Below are 9,692 nucleotides of genomic sequence, written 5' to 3'. Positions count from 1 at the left end.
CTAACATGGGCTCTTCACAGCTCAGCCAGAGCTCAGTGACAGAAGGAAAATCGCTATTTACCCAGCAAGAGCAGTGTCCCATCATTCTCCAGCATCACATCCCGGTACAGCTCCTTCTGCCAGTATCTCCCACTCCTCCTGGGAAAATCACCCGGCCCTGCAATCACACGCGTTCCTCGCTCAGCCCCTGCTGCTCCCACCTCCTGCCACCCCAGACTCAGCAGGAAAAGCGCTTTGTGTGTGTGTGTCTCACAGCGATCACACAGCCCAGCAGGGCTAGCCTGGGGGCTTATCCACTCCCTGCAAACAGCCACCTGAGCTGGGGCCGCTGCAGCCCTGGGTCCAAGCTGTAACCACGCAGTCAGGAGCCCAGCTCCCTCCCGCCAAGGCTGCGCGCACAGTAGGGTTACCATACGTCCGTATTTTTCCGGACATGTCTGGCTTTTTGGTTCTTAAATCGTCATCTGGGAGGAATTTTTAAATATCTAAAAACATCCAGGATTTTGCCATTATTATTTTTCCCCAAAGAAGAGTTGATCCCAAGAAAGAGAGTGGATGTTGATCACTTGAGAGAGTGCCTGCTTTTCCCCCCTAGCTCCCAGCGCTTGCGCCGCATAACAGCTGTTTTGCGCAGCAGGGAAGGAGGGGGCAGGAGGGGGAATGCGGCGCGCTCAGGGAAGGAGGCAGGGCCAGGGCAGGGATTTGGGGAAGGGGTCCAATGGGGCAGGGAGGGGGCGGAGTTGGGGTGGGGCTGGAGGTGGAGGGGGGGGGACATGAGCAAATCCCCTCCGTGGAGTGTCCTCTTTTTTGAATGTTCAGATATGGTAACCCTAGCGCAGAGTTTCCCTTTCCCGGCAGGCGAGGCTCAGACCGGCTCTACAAAGACAAGCCAGGGCAGGGGATTTACTCCAGCAGGTTGCTGCTCAAACCTTCCAGAGAGGAGGGGGGACCTGGTCAAAATAGAAACACTGGGGAATCGCCCCTGCCCGTGTCACTGAAAGCAGCAAACCGCGTCAGAGAGGAGACATTTGGAGAGGCTCCATTACTTTCCCTAGTGATGGGGTTGGCCCCTTTGCCTCACTCAGCTCAGGCGGCGAGTGTGGATGGGTTAGTGCCCCTCCCCCAGTTCCCTGCACTCGCTCAGGCCCGTGGGGTTTGGGCTCCCCACTCTGTGGGAGACATTAAACAGCAGCAAACAGCCTTTGCCCCTCTGCTCCCCCCACCCCCAGGGCACCAGAAGGGTCACTAAGAGAGTCCCCCATGGAGCACCATCTCCCCTCCATGCAGGCCCGAGTGGTGAGGGTCACAGCTTTCCCCCTCCCGCACCCCGCCCCGCACATCCTCCAGAGAGACACCTAGCCCCGTGACTGCTTAATGCAGGGGTCTCTGGAGAGGGGCAAAGGGCCCCAGAGCCAGTGAGAAAAGCCCCTCTGGGGAAAGTTACAGGAAAAACCCTTTAACGAAAGGCTACTCTGAAGGGTCAAAGGTCAGGGCCCTGAGCGGGGGCACACCCCCACACTTCCTCGCAGGCCTAACACAGAGCTCCCCTCGGCCAGGCCAGACGCCGAATCCTGCCCCTGCCTGGCAGTGCCCGGCTTGGCGTTTCTGGCAGGGCAGGCCATTAACCCCTTCCTGGCCTGGAGCTCGCACACCCCATGGCACCCCTCCTAACCTTGCGACGCAGGTGCAGGGCTCCTTCCCTCACTCCTGCCCCTTGCACCGTCTCCCTCCCCCCTGTATCCCACAGCCTCCCTGTCCGACACCCCGTTCACCACCTCCCCAGCTTGCATCGCTTCTTGCCAGCTCAGGGTGCAGCCAGGCTTCAGTCATGCTAGAAAGAGTGGGAGCCTGGGGCCATCTTTACTAGGGGCAAATCTCTCATCCCGCTGCAGAGACCGAAGAGAAGTGGCAATCCTCTTAACCAAGGGCAAGCTGCAGCTTCGCTCCCATTGAGAACAATGGGAGATGGTGGCCATTTTGCATAAGGGCAAAAGTTGTCTAGATTATGCCAGAGCGTGAGCTGGGCTCTCTGTGGGCCTCCTCTCCCACCCGCCATGGATGGAGGGGAAGCCTCATCTCCCAAGCCTTGGGAACAATCCTGCATTGATCCTAGAGCCTAACAGGATTCAGGGCTTTTCCCCCATGGGAGTGGTCTGCCTCCTTCCCATGTCACTTCCCTTTCCCACAGGGAGGGAAACCCCAGCCCCACCTCGCACTGTGGGGGTCCTGGCTCAGGGGCTCTATCATCCTGCCTGTAGCGCCTCGGAGCAGGAGCCCCCTGTGCCAGGCACCGACCAGGCTGAACACAAAGTCAGTCCCTGCCGCACTGGGCTCAGGCTCCTGCTAGGAAAGCACACGAAACGTAAGTAGGGGTGATCTGCTTTGCCACTGATGCGTATTGTATAGGTGGTGAGTGAGAGATTTTAAGGCCAGAAGGGGCTATTAGAACATATAGTTTTACCTGCATGACACAGGCTAGAGAATTTCACCCAATTACCCCTGTATGGTCTATTTCTCTGTCTAACATATTCCCCAGTCCTATGAGCCGATACACCTGTGCAGGTGGAACTGCTGGACTAGGGCCTTAGATTGTTAAATTCCTTGAATCTTGGCTTCCCTTCTGTACTGACCTCAAGCGAGAGCCATGCTGTTTGCTCTAAGTAACGATGGTGGTTTTAGGAATAAACTCTATTTAAGACTCTTACCGTAGAAAACAAAAAGGTGCAAAAATGGTCAGCCTGTGAAATAAACAAAGTTCGCTGGGTCATCCACTCCTTTAAATCTTTTTGACGTTTTCCTTTTTTGAAAACTCAGGCCAAAAGAAACAAACCACAAATGTACAGGGGGAACAGCTCTCATCTGACATACAGTGCCACATATATTGTACCTCAACTTGCCCCAGGCAACACAAGTCCATGGCCCAAGAATAGATATAAGAATTACATGCAAAACAAACTGTTAAAAGAACATTTATGGTTGCAAAGTCAAGCACTGAAGTCAGGAAATGCCAAAATGACGGTGTTCCAGCAACCTTAATTCTGTCTCCTCCTCTCTATTGCAGTCAGGCCCTTTCCTTCTCCTCTGTACTAGAAAGGGTCTTGTCCAGTGCTCGTCACCATGGTATCTGAACGCCTCCACACTGCCTGGGCACCAGCATGTCACTGAGAGCGAGCACAGGGCAGCCTCCCTGCTCTCCCTTCCTTGCCGCTGGGAGGAACAACTCCAGGGAAAGTCCTGCTCAGAGCAGACAGAATCTTGGAAGAATTTAACTGTCATGCTCTCAAGTCCCAACCGAGCTTGTGTGACATATGGATATTTTGGATGCTTATAACTTGGCCAAGTTTGGGTGGTTTTTCAAGGAAACAGCAAAAGGCATATCCTGTGCCGAATTTCAAGTCTCTGCTCCAAAGTATGAAGGCACGAGAGCTTCTCACTGAAAAGGCTATACGAATATTTTAACATGGGCAAAACTGTCTTTTCCCCTAATCTCATTCTTGGAGATGGCTGAACTGGTTCATCTGAAACTTTCCCCGATTGTTCAGCCTGAGGCAAATACCTGGCACGGAAAAGGTCAGGACCCATGGTTAAAGTCTGGCTAAGTTCCAAGCTCCTGAACACGGAGCCCAATAATGGACAGTGTTTGGCAAGCTGTACTATAGGTCGGGGCAGTCAATTATTTTTTCTCAAGGTCCAAATTTCTTGGTCAAGGTACAGTCAAGGTCCAGACTCCAGAGAAAATAATAAAATAAAATAACAAGTAAATAAACATGTGGGGGTCCATTCAAAAGCTTCTGGCGGTCTGGATTTGGCCCACTGTCCGCCTATTAACTACCCCTGTTATAGGCAGTGCTACCAGCTCCACCTATAACAACTGCCCTTTATCTTTACAGAAAGACTTAGGATTAAACCAGGTGTCCATCTAGTCTGGGATGCCGGTTCCAAAAGTATGCCGTGCCTGCTGTTTCAGAAGACAATGCAAGAAACCCCCTGGTGGACAATGATAATCTTGTTTCATTTGATTGGATGATTTAGGTTTCCAACATTTCAGGATCTAATGCCAATAATACTATCCATTTCTGTGTGGGTAAAGAAAGTACAAAATAGCTTCAATCTGCCACCTCAAAGAGGTGCAGAAGTGTCATTGCAGAGAACGGTGATCATGCAAAAATTAACAGAAACGGACAGAGAAATCATTAGTTTTTACAGTCTATAGATTAGCTGGGAATAGCCATTGAAAGAAATAAATACAATATTCAGTGTAAAACACAAAACAAAAGATACCAAGTAGGGAACTCGCAGGCCCCTGCCCACATGACAAGGACAACTGTGGGTTCTGGAATCATTTCCCAATGCCTCCATCTCACCTGCTCACAACAAATATGGTGGAGCTGTAGTCACTCACCAGCTTTTTTCTGCAGCACAACCCTGTGTCACTGTTTGTGCACCGGCACCTGGCACAACCTGTGTGTGTGTACCAGTGCATTCTGGGAAAATCTGGACAGCTATCCCATGGTGCTTCACCAGGAGATATTCTTTAGTATTATTTGTATTATGGTAACGCCTACAGGCCCCCCATGGTGATCAGGGCACCATTGTTCTAGGCACTGTGCAAACATAGTGAGAGAGAGTCCTGCCCGGAAGAGCTTACAATGTAAACAGACAAGACAAAGGGTGGGAAGGGAAAAGAGCTACAGAGCAGCGAAGGGATCTGCCCTAGGTCATACAGTGAATCAGTGGCAGAGCCAGGAAGAAACCGCAGGTCTCCTGACTCCCAGTCCAGCGCCCTATCCACCGGACCAAGAGAGCAGGGAGGATATGCACAGAAGCATCTTTCTACATAGGATTTTATATTGTCCTCATTATAGTATCTCAGTGACACCCATTGAGAAAAACAGAAAGGGAGGCAATGCATGCTGGGACATCCTACTGCACGGACAACTGGGAGAAAGCAGGCCCAGCTAACTCAGTGACCAGGCACATTACATTGCAAAAGGCTGCCAGCCAGTAACGGGAAGACAACCATACTGCGGCCTTGCCTGATGGCAGGGGCCAATCTCTCCTGGCTGCCATGTCACTGAATTGTATCTGTGGTTAAGTGTGGGCATAAACTATGTTTAGAGCTGACCGTGCCACCAGCTGATTACACTCCAGCTCCGCGTTCAGAGTTGCAGTACGTATGGTGTTTCAGTCATCTCTCTCTCGAGACCTCTGGAGATCAGCCCGCCAGGACAAAGACAGCCCGTTATTAATACTTCTAGCCAGCAAAATCTCCTCTCCCTGATCTGCATTCTATCTAAACTATCTGTGGGTTTTACGCTGCCATCCATCACTGTAGAATCTGAGCACATTCATGTCCCGCTTCCGTGTGTATATTAAACAATTTATCCTATTTTCTTTCCCAAGACTCCTGTGATTTTCTCAGATTCCTTTTTGCAAAAGAGCCAAAGGAAAACAACAGCATACATAGATTCATAGAATATCAGAGTTGGAAGGGACCTCAGGAGGTCATCTAGTCCAACCCCCTGCTCAAAGCAGGACCAATCCCCAATTTTGCCCTAGAACCCCCTAAATGGCCCCCTCAAGGATTGAACTCACAATCTTGGGTTTAGCAGGCCAATGTTCAAACCACTGAGCTATCCTTCCCCCCAATACTGGACTGATATCCAGCCAACTAAATTCCTTACCAATGAGCCACAACCTGGAGAGCAACAGACTTGCAGAAAAGACTATCAGATAAATTCCCGTAGGAATTCACCTGCACATAAAAGAAACTCATGCAGAGTCCTACATTAGTTGGCACACTGGGGGACGCTGCACAAAATGATTTTGTAATGGCCTTGCAATTTAGAATTATAACCTTTGAGGACATGTTCTCTGCATCACCTTGAAACCAAAAGGGGCAGGTTAAAAGCTGTAAAGCATTAGCAAGAACACACACAAACATCGTAAATACGGCAGGTCTGGCTGAACCAAAAATACTATTTTTTTTAAAAGTACTCAACGGAACAGCACAGAATTCTCTGTCCCTGGAAAATCAGGGCGCAATTAAACGGGCTGCTCTAAATCCACATTAATTTGATGTCAAAAACCTCAGTCTGTGTACTATGCTAGTTACCCCCAGCTGGAAAATCCATTTCTGATTTGAAGCCAACTACTGCCTGCAGTAGGAAGAGAGCCTGAGAGAGAAGCCCTTGTATCAGAGGCTTGGCCTGAGCTAAAGCAGTGGGCAAAGTTTGCGAATAAAATAAAATATAAAGCAAAGTTAGCAAATATCAAGCTCTGCCTGATTGCAAATTCACAGCATCTGGCAAGAACAGGGCTGACATTGCAGAAACACACATTCCTAAGATGTGCTAGGCACAAAGTGCTCACGCAAACACACCCCGATAGCAAGTGGTACCAGAACATCCCGATATCAAGGATGGTACAAAAACATCCCCCAAGGATAACAGGAACACACTGACCCCTCCTAAAAGATAAGGTCAGGATGACAGTACATAATAGAGATGTTTTAATTGAACCAACATGTACAAGGTGATGGGTAACAACTAGCCACATCAGGGGCCAGTAACGAACTATAACAGAGGGGCAGTACTAACTTGTTTGGATCAGGGTATAAAGATGTATCTTAGAGGAGAATCTTTGTCCAGCTGAGGGGGGAATGGAAAGTCCTGCCGCTCACTGAGCTGTGTCCATTGTCACGGGCATAAGCGTCTTAGTATCCTCGTAGAGTCTGCCAGGTGCTAGTACCGTGCTCTGTCGACAATGAACCTGGTCTGGTGCCTTCATACCTTAACTGATCTTGTGGTCATTGGGCGCTTCGCTCAAGGTCTGCTGTGCCGGCTGTCTGCGCAGAGCTGGGGCAGCACACAAGGAGAACACATGCACGCAGCCGAACATCTAACCACACTGCCACATCCGCTACAGATTCTTTCACAGATTCCAAGAACTGAAGGAACCTTTAGGTCAGGGACCGGCAACCTTTGGCACGCGGCACGCCAGGGTAAGCCCCCTGGCAGGCCAGGCCGGTTTGTTTACCTGCGGCTTCCGCATGTTCGGCCAATCGCAGCTCCCACTGGCCGCGGTTCGCCGCTCCAGGCCAGTGGGGGCTGCAGGAAGCGGCGTGGGCCGAGGGAGCCTCGTCCTTCATTGGAACGCAGCCGATTGGAGTGGTGGAAGGTCAGTGCACAGCGTTTTCCAAGGCTTGGAAAACTGGCAAAGAGTTATCTGTGCATTCCAGGATCGTCTGTGCCTGCAGAACATGTGTTTTCCAATGCTGGCCTTCCTGTTAATCGGCTGCGCACAAGACTGACACCAGAGCATGTAAACGCGTGAATGTTTCCTCACAAAAATCAGCAGCAGAGTTGAAATTCTAATGGGGCTTTTTGTGTTTTAGGATGGCTCAGGGATATTATATAAAAAGTTAAACAAAGGAGTGGGTTTTACACATACAACTGTTTTTGTTGTTAGTAAAGACACTTGACAAAGATAATAGGTATGTGGGGTCGATTGTGAATCGTTAATGATTAAACATTTACCCGATACAATTTTAATGGTTTAAATGTTTACTTTTTTAGACGCTATTTACATCCCTAATATGGGCAGAGGTCAAGTATTGCTGGCGAGCTCTTTGACTGAGAAACTTTCCACTGGAGCCTGCTGAGTCTCTGGGAATCACAGGGTGTGCTCCAGTTGCATGGGGTGCATCGAACATATTCTGAAGGAGCGTTACATAAAATCTAGGGCACGGCAGTCAATTATTTTTTGTCAAAGTCCAGATTTCTTCGGCAAGGTAGAATCAAGGTCCAGACTCCAGAGAAAATAATAAACACCCAACAACAATAACGATGATCAGTACAGCAGAACCGCAGAGTTACGAGCCTCTCAGGAAGGGAGGTTGTACGTCACTCTGAAAGGTTCGTCACTCAGAACAAAGCGTTAGGGTGGTTCCTTCAGAAGTTTACAACTGAACATTGACTTAATGCCGCTTTGAAACTTTACCGTGCAGAAGAAAAATGCTGCCTTTAGCCATTTTAATTTAAATGAAACAAGCACAGAAATAATTTCCTTACCTTGCCAAATCTTTCTTTTTTTAAACTATCCCTTTATATTTTTAGTAGTTTACGTTTAATGCAGGACCGTACTGTCTTTGCTTTTGTGTATGCGGGGTGGGGGTGGGGGGCTGGGGCAATGTCTCTGCTGCTGCCTCATTGCGTACTTCCAGTTCCAAATGCAGTGTGGGGCTGACCAGTCAGTTCATAACTCTGAGGTTCTACTGTAAATAAAAAGATCTCAGGGTCCATTCAAAAGCATCCGCAGGTCAGGATTTGGCCCGCGGTCCGCCTATTGATTACCCCGATCTACGGCATGGGTTGTAAATAGTTTGTCAGGTTCTACTTTTTGTTGTTGCAGGAGCCAGGAAATTGCATTAAACCTGGACAGCCTCTCACCAACCTTAGACTTTAAGGTCAGAAAGAACCATTAAGCTCACTCTTGGGAAGATCTCTGTGTCTGGACATCAGTGGCACAGAACAGGCTCCTGGCTGAGCACTGATTCCACCAGGCAACTCATCACATGGAAAGGAGGGGATTGCAACCCACCTAAGGGCTAATTCACAAACGGCCGACGGGAGCTGGGAGCAGTTTTGAAAGGGGGCTGTAGATATTTGGGTTGGGTTCACAGATTTTAAACCTTTAGGGGGAGTTCTCATACTCGCCTGGGAGCAGGAAGTTGCACTGTGGAAACCCAGATGACCACAGAGTGACTGTTCCTTATTCAGACTCTCTCTTCCCCAGCGCTAGATCACCCCGAAATGGCACAATTTACATAGTCAGTAGGGGCACCATAGACATCTCGCCCCGTAGGGCCAAGTTCTGCTCTCACACTGCAGGATGGGGATCTAATGCTAAAGCCAATGGTGAAACTCTGACAGACTTGAACGGGAGCAGCACCGGGTGCCCGCTCTGGAGGAACCCCACTGACCGCCGTGACATCGCTCTGGATTTACACAGCTAAAACGAAGTCGAAACGGGCTGTAGCGGGGTGGCCGCCCGCTCCTGCCCAGAGAGGTTTAAAACAGCCCTGAGAGAGGGCTGTTGCAGGAGAAAGGCAGCGGGGCTGATTGGGGAAGCAGCCTCAGCTGGGGGCCACGCCCCAACCAGGGTCCAGCTAGCTCTATAAAGGCTGTGAAAGAGAGAGACGGGTCTGGCTGCAGAGGCTTAACTAAGTATCTGGAGGGGAGCAGGGCTGGGGATAGGCCAAGGGAGCCGGGGAGCTCCAGCCTAGGAAAGCCCCAGGCTGCAGGCTTGGTAAGGCCTATTAGATACTGGGATTGCAGGGGACAGCCATGGGTAGCCAGAGGCAGCAGGTCCAAACCCCCTCGCCTGTAATGAGTGGCTTATGCTGCAGTCTGCCCCAGGGAGCGGGGAGCTAGTTGGTGACTGGCAGTAGTCTGGGACTGAGGCGAGGTGGGGATAGTGGGGGGGGGGGTTCCCCTGGGAGGAGGAGACACAGAGCTGTGGGGTACTGCCAGGGGGCAGCACCCAGTTAAAGGGGCACCGGGGTCCTGGCAGGGACATGGGTGCCAGCAGCAAGGCGAGACACCAGCCGACAGAGGGCGCTCTGGAGGCTGGAATGCTAATTCCCTGAGACGACCAGCAGGAGGCGCCGCCGGTGAGTCTGCGCCCGGTTA

Source organism: Chelonia mydas, chromosome 2, assembly GCF_015237465.2.
Source record: "Chelonia mydas isolate rCheMyd1 chromosome 2, rCheMyd1.pri.v2, whole genome shotgun sequence".
Classification (NCBI taxonomy): domain Eukaryota; kingdom Metazoa; phylum Chordata; order Testudines; family Cheloniidae; genus Chelonia; species Chelonia mydas.
The sequence above is the reverse complement of the archived record's forward strand: the minus strand, read 5'-3'. Positions refer to the sequence as shown.